The sequence below is a fragment of the Phyllostomus discolor genome, chromosome X (genome assembly GCF_004126475.2).
Source record: "Phyllostomus discolor isolate MPI-MPIP mPhyDis1 chromosome X, mPhyDis1.pri.v3, whole genome shotgun sequence".
In the NCBI taxonomy this organism is placed as follows: Eukaryota; Metazoa; Chordata; class Mammalia; order Chiroptera; family Phyllostomidae; genus Phyllostomus; species Phyllostomus discolor.
In genome coordinates, this window is record NC_050198.1 from 49,820,364 (window position 1) to 49,834,792 (window position 14,429).

Genomic DNA, 14,429 nt, shown 5'->3' on the forward strand with positions numbered 1-14,429 from the left:
AACTCAACCTAAAAGAAGAAAGTTTGATTTGGATATAATTATCTATGAATGTGGGTTTTAAAAAATATATAAAGCCTTAACTGAGAGTTTTATTGTGTTTTATACTCACCACTGCCTTTATGTTTAAATATTTGTTCAAGTCCACCTAATAAAGAAGAAATATGTGTCAAAAATTAATTTAAATATAAAATATTCTACAATCATTTAATAGACTATTATTTGGTTGTTATAAAGCTTGATGTATACAAGTGATGATATGAAGTGATTATGAAGATATGTTAAGTAAGAAGAGAAAACTACAAAATCAAATGTGTAAAATGAACTATATATATGTATAGATAGATGGCTTTACGTGCAAATATTTTTCTGGAGAGATGAACAGATATAAAAAAATTAAAACTGTCACTCATGGTTTTACTTGACAAGATGGAATGAAAAAAATGGGCAGGAGGAGATTTTCTTTTTTATTTTATGCCCTTCAAAAGGAATAAATATTTATCTTGTGTGAAACATATATGTATTTACAATACAGTGATGAAAATCCTTGTCACTAAATATTTGTGGTAAGTGATATCTCAGTGTGTTGGGGAGAAGAAATGAAGGGTCATGTTCCATTGGCACTGAGGACCCAAGGAGGTTGATAGGGGACACATTCTCAGGAAGAGTAAACATGTCCCATGAGAAAGCCCAGGAGGCTATCTGTCTCACTGCAGAGTTGTTAAAGGCTGGCTTCTTAGAGCAAGGATTCTTTGTAGACACTAGAGCCCAAAGGGATATTAAGGTTTCAAATTCTTGCTATAGAGCAGTGCTTTATCTTTGTTTGTGTCTTCCTTAATTTCTTTCTTCAGTGTTGTACAGTTTTCTGAGTACAGGTCTTTTACCTCCTTGGTTAGGTTTAGTCCTTTATTTTTCTTGTTTCTATATCAAATGAGATTTTTTCCTGATTTCTGTTTCTGATATTTTTATTCTTGGTGTACAAAAATGCCTTTGATTTTTGAATATTGACATTGTATCCTGCTGTTTTGCAAAATTTACTTATTAGGTCAAGTAGTTTTTTTGGTGGAATCTATAGGACTTTCCATGTACACTATCAGGTCATCTGCAAACAATAACAGTTTTGCTTCCTCCTTCCCAATTTGGATGCTTTTTATTTCTTTTTTTTTTTGTCTGATTGCTGTGGTTAGGACTTTCAGTACTATGTTGAATAGGAGTGAAAGTGGACATCCTTGTCTTGTTCTTGATCTTAGTAGGAAAGCGTTTAGCTTTTGCACATTGAGTATGAGGTTGGCTGTAGGTTTCTCATATTTGGCCTTTATTATGTTGAGGAAGGCTCCCTCTATTTCCAGTTTTCTGAGAGCTTTTATCATAAATGGATGCTGTACCTTATCAGTGCTTTTTCCACATCTATTGATATGATCATGTGATTTTTGTCTTTCCTTTTGTTTATACGATGTATTACATTTACTGACTTGTGAATATTGTGTCATCCTTGCATCCTTGGGATGAGTCTCACTTGATCATACTGTATGATCTTTTTAATGATATGATCTTTTTAACAATAGTTGGATGCAGTTTGCCAATATTTAGTTGAGGATTTTAGTGTTTGTGTTGATCTGCAATATTGGACTGAAGTTTTTCTTTCTTTGTTATGTCTGTCTATTTTTGTGATTATGATGATACTGGCTTCATAAAAAGAGTTTGGAATCATGTACCATGTTCATGGAATGGATAAAGTATCATCATTGACATTTCCATCCCACTCAAAGGAATTTATAGATTCAACACAATCCCCATCAAAGTTCTAATGACATATTTCACAGACATAGTACAAACACTTTAAACATTTATATGGAATTAGTGTCGCAGGTTCAATTCCCAGTCAGGCCACATGCCTGAGTTGCAGGCCATGGCCCCCAGCAACCGCATATTAATGTTTCTCTCTCTCTCTCTTTCTCCTTCCCTTCCCTCTCTAAAAATAAATCAGTAAAATCTTTAAAAAAGTTATATGGAACCATAAATGACCCTGAATAGCTGTGGCAATTTCGAGAAAGAAGAACAAAGTAGGAGGGATCACAATACCTGATATCAAACTGTATTAAGAGACCACTCTAGCAAAACAGGTTGGTACTGGCATAAGAAGAGACACATAGGTCAATGGAACAGAATAGAGAGCTCAGAAATAAACCCAAATCTCTATAGTCAATTAATATTCCACAAAGGGGGAGGAAGCAATAAACGGAGTAAAAATAGCCTCTTCAACAAATGATGTGGGGAGATCTGGACACCTAACATGCAAAAAAAAATGAAACTCGAGCACCAACTTAAACCATACACAAAAATAAATTCAAAGTGCATACAAGTCTTAAATATAAGTCATGACACCATGAAAGTCCTAGAGGAAAACATAGGCAGGGAAATCTTAGATATTCCCCACAGCAATATTTTCACTGATGTATCCCCCACAGCAAGGGACATAAAGGAAGAATAAACAAGTAGGGTCTCATAAAAATAAAAAGCTTCTACACAGCTAAAGAAAACAACATTAAAATGAAAAGAAAACCAATTGTATGTGAAAACATTTGCCAATGATACCTCAGACAAGAGTTTGATCTCCAAAATATATAAAGAACTTACATGACTCTACTCCAGGAAGACAAACAACCCAATTTAAAAAATGGACAAAAGACCTGAACAGACACTAGTTCAAGGAGGATATACAGAGGACCCAGAGACATATGAAAAGATGTTCAGCATCATTAGACATCAGAGAGATGGAATTTAAAACCATAATGAGATAGCACCTTACACTGGTAAGAAAGACCATCATAAACAAATGAACAAACAAGTGTTGGAGAGGTTGTAGAGAAAAGGGAACCCTAGTGCACTATTGGTGGGAATGCAGACTGGTGTAGCCACTGTGGATAACAGTATGGAATTTCCTTAGGAAACTAAAAATAGAACTGCCTTTTGACATGGCAATTCCACTGCTGAGATTATATCTATGACACTGAAACAGCAATCCAAAAGAACATATGCACCCCAAAGTTCATAGCAGCACAATTTATAATATCCAAGTTCTGGAAGCAACCTAAATGACCATCAGTAAATGAATGGGTCAAAAACCATGGTACTTTCACATGATGTAATTCTACACAGAAGAAAGAAAGATGGGGCTCCTACACTTTGTGACAGCATGGATGAAAGTGAAGAGCATTATGCTAAGTGAAACAAGCCAGACAGTGAGAGACAAACACCATAGATCCCACCTATAAGTGGAACTTAATCAACAGTACAAACAATCAAGCAAAATATAGCCAGAGACATTGAAATTAAGGTCCATCTAACAGTAACCTGAGGGGAGGTGAGAGGGGATAATGTGGGGAAAGGGGAGAAGTGTTTTCAGGAACAACTATAAAGGACACATGGACCAAATTAATGGTGAGTGGAATGGGGGGGAGGTGGCATCGCTTTGTTTGGGGGAAGTGGTGGGGGGTAAATACATACAGCTGTACTTGAACAGTAAAATAATTTAAAAAATAAAGTAGTGCTTTCTCAGCTGTGTTACCTGAAGCCCTCAGAGTATGCTAAGAGGAATACCAAAGTTCCAGCTCTTGGCTGGTTATTTACTCAAAGTAGATTCACTTTTAAAAATTTAAATTGTGGTAAAATACACATAAGAAAATTTACCATCTTAAACATTTTTAAGCATAGAGTTCACTGGTATTTAGAAAGCTGATTCTCTTTTAACCGGATTCATATATTGTGGCTTCAAAATTAAAAGACATTTGATAAGTAATGTTCTAAAAACAATACTTCTTGATTTGTCTAGGGCATGACACAGGTGGAAATTTATAAAGTTTATATAGTCCATCAAAATAGTATGACTTGGCCAGAGGCAAAGATTGTCCATGTACTCTGGCTGCCTCAGTATCTATCAGACAAACTGGAAGGATCAATATCTTAGTGTACTTGTCACTCACTCAGGGTGCATCAATATGCATCATCTTAGCATCTGGAAAGAATTGTTCAAAAGACTGAGGGAAACAACTCTAAAAACTCAAGGTTAAAGCTAAATGAATGGCCTGTGACTGGAATGAGTGGCCTGCAAAGGGGAAAAAATGTACAAAGGGTCTTGGAAACTAAGTGATTCAAAGGGAGTTGAGTCCACTTACATGAGTGTCATGGGCATGAGTCAGTATGTTTTACAGAGGGTTAGTTAATTCAGCAAATTGGTTTAAATAAAGGTCTTAAAGTGTTTTTTTCTTCTGTTGGTACCATGCACCTGAGTAGATGTGAAAGCTCCCCTTGGATATAGCCAAGAAAAGGGTCGCTAAAGAACACCACTTCCCATCAAGGGGAGAGGATGTTTTATTCACTGGGAATACAACAGCTGGGCTCATCCAAGTCAAGCAAAGTCTGGGGTCAAGGGTATTAAACCAAATATTAACCATAGGAGCAATTAGTAAGATTAAGAACACATACCGCCCCCCCCCGGATATGTGTTCTTAATCTTACTGGGTTATTGTGAACCCAGTAATTTGGGTTCACAAATACTGGCCCAATTAGTGAGGAATAAGGAATATAGGGACATCTTATAGAAAGAAAATTCTTAATATTAGAAGCCTAAGAGCTTAAGAAAAGTTTCCCCCATGATAAGGGATACTGAGGACAGGAAGACTAATTTGTAAAATTGGAGAGGTAGAGGTAGGCTGAACCTCTAAGATTCTTCAGGCTGTGCTTTAGAGGCAGACCTTAATAGCTACACCCAGATTGTATTTCTTTCATAATAACTAACATTTATAAGCATTTACTGGATGCTAGACAGTTTACATTCTTTATTCCATTTAATCCTCACAGGGATAGTTAAGTGAATTAATCCATATAGAGGATTTGAAATGGCTTTGGTGGGGATGTGGCTGGGGTTATTTGGTCATTTGTCAGTGCCCAGGAGGTTGGTTATGGCACAGGCCTCAGCTCTCCTCCCCCTTTCCCTCTAAGAATGACTCAGAAGGAGAACACCTACCCCTGATCCTGTGGCCAGCAGACAGCTCAATTTGGCCTGAACACCTTGCCCAAAGAGTCCTCCAGAAGGAACTATCTTCACTTGTCCTCATGAGCCACTTCAATGCCCAGCCCACAGCTACCTGTGGCCAGGCAGCAGTGGGACACCTAACTTAATGCAGACCTTCACATCTGATGACTGTGAGATTGGACATCTGCTGGGCACAGGCAAGTTTGGAAATGTGTACTTGGCTTGAGAGAAGAAAAACCATTTCATCATGGTGTTCAACGTCTTCTTCAAGTCTCAGATAGAGAAGGAGGGTGTGGAGTGCCAGCTTCAAAGGGAGATTGAAATCCAGGCCCATCTGCAGCATCCCAACATCTTTCATCTCTACAACTATTTATGTGACCATTGAAAGATCTACTTGATTCTGAAATATGCTCCCTGAGGGGAGGTCTACAAGGAGCTGCAGAAGAGCCACACTTTTGATGAGCAGCAAACAGCCATGATCATGGAGGAAATGGCAGAGGTGTTGATGCATTGCCATAGGAAGAAGGAGATTCACAGACACATAAAGCCAGAGAATTTGCTCTTGGGGTTCCTGAGAGAGCTGAAGATTGCGGACCTTGGCTGTCTGTACATGCTCCCTCTCTGGTGGGGGGCAGTGGTGGATAATGTGTGGATTCCTTGACTATCTGACTCCAGAGATGATTGAGGGGCACATGCACAATGAGAAGGTGGATCCGTGGTGCATTGGAGCACTTTAGTATGAGCTGCTGGTAAGAAAACCCCCTTTGAGAGTGCTTCACACAATGAAACTTATTGGTGGTGGTCAAGGTGAACCTGAAGGTCCCCCCCTCTGTGCCTATGGGAACCCAGGACCTCATCTCCAAGCAGCTCAAATATAATCCCTCAGAATGACTGCCCCTAGCCTAGGTCTCAGCCCACCCTTGAGCCCAGACCCATGCTTGGAGGCTGCTGCCACCCTCAGCCCTTCAGTCTATCCCCTGAATCATCCCTGTCATTTACTCAGGTGTGCCTATTATTTGTGTGTCTGTATATGCGTAGTTGAAAGGAGGAGTCTCTGGACTGTTCCATTATCTAACCTCTATCTTTTTATTTAATAAAGGTTGAAACTTTTCATAATGATGAGTATAGATGTTTACAGGTGGAGACTTTGCTGGGGAAGAAGCTGTCCCCTATGAGGAAGAGGCTGGGGAGTTGCCCATGCTGGATGCCAGGGATGCATACTGCATCACTGCCCCTGGTAGCACCTTCCCTGAGCTTTGATACAAACCTGGTCAGCTGCCAGCCACTTTGCTCCTATGGTCTTTTCTTTCCCTTGCTCTGATTCCCAGCATCAGGGGATCTCAGCTCCACTCTGCTAAGTCTGGTTTCTGTCCACATCTTACTTCTCACTCTCAATTGTATGACCTCTAGTCCTTCCCCTGGTTCACTTCCTGCCAACCTAAGAGCAACTGAACAGTGTTTTTCCCTAGAAATTGTTTTTTTTTTCCTGTTTGTCTTATTGCTCTGGTCAGGGTCTAATACAGGAGTAAGTAGAAGCAGTACATATGGTGTCTTGTTCCTGACTCAGGTTTCACTGTTAAATAGATTATCTGCAGTAGGTGTTAAGTAGATTATGTGCAGTAGGTTTACTCTCATTTTGCAGGCAAAGCAAATGAGACACATTATATGTCAAAAGTCACACAACTAGTAAGGGGATTCCAATTTTAAAACTCCATATTTAATATCATGCTAGAATGGTATAATCCTGCCTTTTTATAACACGCACACACACACACACACACACAGTCACAGAAGTGGAACAAAAATTACAGTTTTTGCTGTTACTAAGTATAACCTTTAAAAAAATCCTTTATCAGGTTAAGGTAAGCCTATTCGCTTTCTACTTTGATAAGGGTTTGGATTTTTGTTTTTTGTATCAGTAGGTGTTGGATTTTCATCAAATGCTGTTTCTGTATTGATTATTGACTCTTTTAATCCATGTGGTAAAATACACCAATACATCAAATATGTCAATAATTTTCTTATTTTAAAAAATCCATGTAAAGTAGTAATGACAGTGTCTACCATATAATAGACACCTAATAAATGTCAGTGAAAATAAAACAAAAAATACTCTGAAGATACATATAATATTATCTATGCTGAATGTTTGGAGCCAGAGAGGTTAGATAACTTGTTTAAAATCAAATCAAAAGTAAATGGGAAAGCTGGGATACAGACACTCTGATTCTAAACAACTATACTATATTATCCCATGAAACCAACCAATGTGTTTCTAGATACCTGCTCATTTCCACATATTTTTAATACAGGAATGATAAAATCTCAGACCAAGTCCTCAGGAAATCCTAAGTCTCATACAGGAGTTCTCAGGCAGGTCTCAGCTGTGAGGAGAGACAGAGTTATAGCTAAAACTGCCCTGACAGGAGTGTCCCAGTACACACTGCCCATGTTTTCTATATGGTCCAAGTGGAGTAGGCCAAAAACATCTAGGTTAAAGGAACACACGTGTCACATTTTCTTAAAAAAAAGTTTAGATTTACTATCTTGTGAGGAGACAGACCTAAAAACCAGTAACTGCAATATAGCCTCTGTACCATGCTATGCGCAAACACAGGCGGGAACCATTAATTCTACTTGAGGCTAAGCAAAGATAGAAAAATGGGATAGGTGTCATGGAGAACATTATCTTCTCTTTTAGACTCTTATAGCAAGTGAGACAGAGCTCACTAAAATGTATAAAAAGTCTGGCAGCATTGTCAAAGAGACAAAGATGGACCCAATTAGTCATCCCATTTCCCTTAACTCCAATATTTTGGACCTAAGAATAACTCAGGAAGAAAAAACGTCAAGAAAGGGAAGGCAAAGGAAAGGGATTCTCAGAAGTGAAAAACCCAGAAAGAAAAGAAAACAAGAGACTGGGAAGAATACTCTGAGGTTATACTAAGAACTGGTGTGAGGGATGCTGTAGGAGGAGGTAGCAGCAAGGCACTCTTTTACCTCTGTGATTTTGATTTTGGAGTACAAAGTGAAATACAGAGTAGAGTACAGCTAAAAGGGACTTATTTGATTCTGCTGTAACTCCTGAGGTTCATCTAGGAATTCTAGAGGGGAAATAATGTTTGAACTGAATCTAAAAATACCCATAGGAATTAGCCAGGTAAAGGAGGAATGGACCAGTGGCATGCCTAAGGCACTAAACAACCCAGATGATAATAGGGTTGGTGAACTTCAGGTTCTTTGGTGTGCCAGAGTTTTAGGGTTCATGGGGGAAGTGATGAAATATGACAGTAGATAAATAGGAAGGCCCAATGACAAGTGATAAAGGCTTTTATGTGCCATAAGGTAGACCTTGGCAGCTTCCCCACATAAGGCTTTGGCTTTCTTAGAGGAAAAGTGCTTCTTATCCTCCCACCTCTCTGCAGTGTGGTAGGCCACATGCAAGGAAATGGCCAGAGAGTTCATTCTACCAAAAGGAATATATTTCAGTAATATTTTTAGTAATATATCTTAGCAATATAAAGTACAACTGATCGCCACTTACCTGATTTTAGAACTGGGACATTTGGGTACAATCTTCATGTACTTCAATATAAAAATATTCTATACAAGTTGCACAATAACTCCAGTGGAAAAAATGCAGACTTAATGAGCTGTACTTACTCAGAGTGCTTGATAAATTTGGCATTATAGACAATGAAGGCAAGAATGAAATCAACCCATTAAGTTTGCTTTTTTCAGTCACAGATGAAAATGTTTGGCCACTATACCCCAGAAGCTCAAGATACTAAATTTGGCTCTGATGTTTGGAGTTTCAGAAGGACAAAAGGGGAAGGGGTAAGAGACCTGGTGTGTGCCACTGGTATTTCTCATGTGTGGGTTGTCCCTGTGGCCCTTCATCTGCACTGGCAAGCAGGCACTTGCAGTGAGGGCCAATGATGTGCTAGGTTTGGCCCTTTGAGGACAAGGGCTTACTGAAACTACTTGAGGTCAATAAGAGAAATGACTTGTCTATATGTAAACTGAGCATGAACAAAGAAATCTCATAGGAAGTACCAAAACAGATAGTGTCCTGGATGCCAGGATGGAAAGGGGGTGATAGAAGGATAGAAAAGGTAACAATATCAAATACAGAACAAATCTTTGGCAGAAGACTATGAGAAGTGAGATGAAAGAATACACTAGTGCTTGCTTCAAGAGGTTTAATTCAAGGTCTCTGTGAGGTCAAAAATAATTTTGGATGCACTTAGAAGTAATAGTCGTTTTCAAGGAGCACACCTGTTATGTGGCCTCCATAAAACCTTCTGTAGTGAAACAATTTAAATGTCTCCAGCATTAGGGAGAGCAGCCTTTAGAGACAAAGAGAAAGTATGCTGTAAAGTTGAATTTTCAAAAGATGTATTTTTACAATATCATTTACAATAGACAAATCAGGGCCTGCTTACAGATTAGTGTTTCCTGTCTTTGCCTGGTACACTGATGGATCTATTAGAATGTACATGAGAGCATAAAAATATATCATCTACCTCCTGTATTATTCAGTGGTCAGACCAGATATTTAGCCTGATAATTAATAATGAAATGAATTTCTAAGGATGTTAGCATGTAAGAAACACCAGGGGAGTTACAAAGATCATTCTATATACTTCCAGAAGACTAAGACTGGGTCAAAGTATTGAGGTTGAAAGTAGTATGAGATGTATATATAACAGATACAGAGAATTTCTAAGGGACAAATGTTTCTTATTTTCAAGTACACTTAGGACATAGTGAAAAGATTTTCCCCTTCCCTCATTTCCCAAAGTTGTACCTGTAATGTGGGTCCCAAGGCTGCTTAGGCTTATACACTCAGCAATTAGTATATAAGACTTATCTAGACCAGACCAGACCAGGATTTATAAGATCAGTGTACTTCCTAAAATTATGTATAAAAATTTGTGCGTATAGGTATTTCTCTAGAGAGAATATCTTTCATGTAATTCCCAAAGGGCTCAAAGACCCCTTCCCAGAAATGAAGAATCACTTCTAGACATGGTCCAGTCCCAGTGAGGTTTCCCACATATTAGTGCTTGTTATTTATACCTGTTAATCATTTGCAGATACTAGCCAATCAGACAGCATATATGGAAACTGACTTTGGAATGTGAAACCCACCAAACTACCCAAACTGGTAGAGTTAGGGAATTTCATAAAGTCACAATTTAGCTAGTTGTATAATATTCTGAGCAACTATCAGCTTCACTGTGGGTACTATTGTGATGACTTGTAAACAATGTAACCTTAGCAACAATTTTGTGACCACAAGGTATTATAGATTAGAAGCTATTTCTTATAGTGCCAGAAAGGGAATTAATTTTAACTAAGAACCATCTCAAATCCCTTTGCTCTGTCTTAAGGTAGGTATAATTTCACCTGTTGCCCAAGTGATTGAATGAATACTGTTACCCCATTCTTATCGATTACCAAAGTTATTAGCAGATAATGTTCAGGTAATGTTGACAAATAATTACATCATTCTAAAAATGTCACTGGAAGTTCGTGATTCATTTAAAAAACTGAATGGATGGATAATGGATACCTTGTCTATAAATGTAGCTGCTAAAGGGCAACAAAAGTGCAAAATAAAAAATTGGAGAGTATGAGGAACGTGTGTCTATTAGTGGGATGCATGCTTTCAGATTGGGTATATGACTATAAATATAGGCCCTTAATAGAGGCTTTCTCTGACTCTGCAAGCCACAGAGGAAGATTAAAGTAATTCTAACAGAGGTGACAGCTTATCATATATCTCTTGAGCCATCTTGCCAACATGGAGAATAATAACCATCTCTGGCATTACTTTTGAGTTACAGAGAACATGAGGCATAAGAGAAAGATCAAAGAGCTGTTGGAGGTCCAGACTGGTTTATCCTTTAATTCTCCACATGCTGCCTACATTGCCATTAGTAATTCTTAGGACAGAAGCTTTCACAAGCACAGTAGAAAAAGCCAAAGTACACTCTACACAGAAGATGTGTTCTTAGGAAGTTAAGTGTAACTAGAGGACTGAAAGTCAGTACATCAATGAACAGTTGGTTCCATTGAAAGAATGCTTTGGGCCCTGGCTGGTGTGGCTTAGTAGATTGAGTGCTGGCCAGTGAACCAAAGAATCACTGGTTCGGTTCCCAGTCAGGGCACGTGCCTGTGTTGTGTGCCAGGTCCCCAGTAGGGGGCACTTGAGAGGCAACCACACACTGGTATTTCTCTTCCTCTCTTTCTCCTCCTTTTTCCTCTCTAAAAATGAAAATAAATACAATCTTTTAAAAATAATTATTTCATTTTCTAGTATTTAAAATTTATAAAATACATGTAAAAAATTTAAAAATTTATATTTGGGAGGTATAGGTTGAGCTGTTTTGATCCATACATTTAGGAGGAAAATCTTTAGGCTGGTTTGCAGTCTGATTAAAATGAAAGTACTTAAATATAGTTAGGTTCTGAGTTCAGCAAATTAGCGTATTCCAAAAATTTCAGTTCATACAATTTTTCATTTAATTGCTTTTGTAAATTAGATCCTATATTAAATGAATATTTAAAGAAAATCTCCAAGTCAGGAAGCATCTTTTGATAATGGTAATGTTAAGCACCCAAATTTTATGCTACATGCTTTTCAAAGTGTTTGTAGAAATTGAGGTACATGGGTATTTAACGTGGAGAACAGGCTTGAAAGGTCCTTGCATTGCTAGTGATTATCTGGCAACACTGTAATTTCTCCTAATTTTGAAAGAAGTGGCTAGAAGGAGACACTGGGACACAGGTAGTTCTTTATTCTTAAGTAGAGAACAGAAAAAGAAAAGGACAACTAAAAGTCTTCTGTCCTTTACCTCCTTCCTTGGCCAAGAAAATAAGTCTGGGCTGGGCTCCCAGCTGGCTTTTAGTTCTGGAGGTGCGTGAGAGCATTAGAAGTGGCAAACACATTTGGATATTTTCAGACACTTGAACAGAAGCAAAAGCTGTGGAGGATACAGAAAATGTACATTTACTCCAGAGGTTATTGACAAGATGAATTACTTCATAACTGCTTTAATAAAATGAATCCAAGCATATTGAAACTATAATTATCCATAAAAATCCTAATGAATTTAGTTTCTCCAGAAACCACCTTGCTGCAACTGGCTGCAAGTTGAAGTAGTGGGAAGAGGAAATCCATCCTCCAAGGAAAGGAAATTGGTAGGGAATGTGAGGAGAGAGGAGGTCGGTGGAACCAGAGGAAGTCTTATTAGGTCAGTACATAGAGTTGAATGGTGTTTATTCTGACTTTTGCCTTGTGATGTCTCATATTGATCTAAGGAAACCATTTTTAGATGCCAATGTTTCTGTGGCAAACACATTTGGATATTTTCTAAATGTGTTTTCCACACAAAAAATTCCAAATGTGTGTGCCACAAAAGACAATTTCAAACACTATCCTTTCCCTTTTTTCTTCACTTCCCCACCATTATGTGTGTGTGTGTGCACATGCATGCACACGGCATGTGCTCACATCCATATGCACATATACACATATCTATATTCATGAATTTGGCTCAAACCCTCTTTGCAAAATGCATGTTGTGAGACAGTGTCAACTCTCATGCTGGTCAAACTAGACCTGGTCCAAAGTAAATGTTAGTATGCAATGCAGTCCACACTTTCTGAATCCTGCTACCTACTTGGGTGCCTATTCCACCAACAGGAACCTCATGCTGCTTTGGGATACTTAGAGTCCTTTCCTAATCCCTTTGCCCACACAAGGACCAAGTCAGAGCTGGTTCTGCCTCCCTCTTCCTATGTCCATGGGTCCTATTTCCACAAAGTTGTGCTGTCACCTACCTATCTTAGTAGAAATGTAATGACAAAAGAATATATTTTAGACTGGAAGTCAGAATGACCTTATTCTATTTAAGGGCTATGTAGTTTGGGAGAAAATCGCCTAGTTTGTCTAAACTTTAGTTTCTCTGAATCTCAATTTCTTTCTCTGGAAAAAACAAAGTTTGCCCTGGCTAGCATAGCTCAGTGGATTGAGCGCGGGCTGCGAACCAAAGCATCGCAGGTTCGATTCCCAGTCAGGGCACATGCCTGGGTTGCAGGCCACAGCCCCCAGCAACCACATATTTATATTTCTCTCTTTCTCCCTTACTTCCTTCTCTAAAAATAAATAAATAAAATCTTAAAAAATAGTTTAATAATGAAACTTATACTATCTACTTCACAGGAAGATCCAATAAAATGTAGAAAAAAAGAACTAATATTTGGGGAAATGCTTTCACTATTTCCATAATTATTGTCTAAATTAATTACTAAAACAAATTTGTGATAATCATTGTGTTATACTTATATTATAAACATAGAAATTGAAAATTAGAAAATATCAGTAATATATTCAAGGTTATCCAGCTAGTATGTGGCAGCAGTTGTGTATGAACCTAAGTCTACGGACTCTCTGTGTCTTTCTACCATACAATTCTGAACTGTGCACACCAGAAGGTGCAATACTCATGAAAAGTATTAATACCACCATCCTTATTTTTTATTGTTTTATTGTGGCTCCTTAAGATTAAATTTCCTCTTTGGTCAGGACTCTCATTGTCTTACATCACCTCTTGCCATGCATTGCTCTAGCATATTTTCTGTCTGAAAACATCTAAAGTTTCAGACTCTACCTCTTTATAAAACTTTCCCCCACTATTTTGTACTGTATTAGCAGCTTCCTTCTTTAAAGACCTATAAACTTTCTCATCTCTACCAAGAAATATAGTCTTTATTTATAAATGACCTCAAAATGTTCTCTAGTTAGTCATTATAATTAACAACAGACACGTTTTTAGCCTCTATTGTAGTCCCAGACAATACTTTCAATAATAAAATTTTCTCTAATTCTAAAATTCCCCAATATTTTCTTGACAAATTTCCAGCTGTATAGCTTAGCGCTTTCTGACATACACTATGCCACATACAGTCTTGACTACTTAATGTTACCTGCATGTTTTATGCTTACCTACAGCACAACATTTTAATTATGGCAGCATAGGTAAATATGGTCTTCACACTCTATAACAACCACATCCCAATTACAACTAACCTACAGAAAAACCATCGTTCAAAACCACCTGAAATCTAGCTAAACAGAAGTCATATAACTGAGGATATGAAAAAGAAGCCCATCAAAACAGGTAGGAAGGGTGGTGACATGGAACAAGCTGGTCCCACACCCATGTGTAGCAGTTCAAAATCTGGAGAATATCTTGAATGCAAGGGTCTTTACCAAGAAGTGAGGGCACCCGGCCCCATACCAGGACCCCCAGAACAGGGTTCTATCTAGTACCAGGACGTCCCCCAAATTGTGAACCCAGTGGGGGTTGTGGCTAAGTGAGACAGA

At 38.2% G+C, this 14,429-nt stretch overlaps 1 pseudogene; it reads left to right on the plus strand.

Moving 5' to 3' along the window:
• Positions 1-5,439: 5,439 nt before the first annotated feature.
• LOC114505326 lies at positions 5,440-6,099 on the plus strand (annotated as a pseudogene).
• The last annotated feature ends 8,330 nt before the right edge of the window (positions 6,100-14,429 follow it).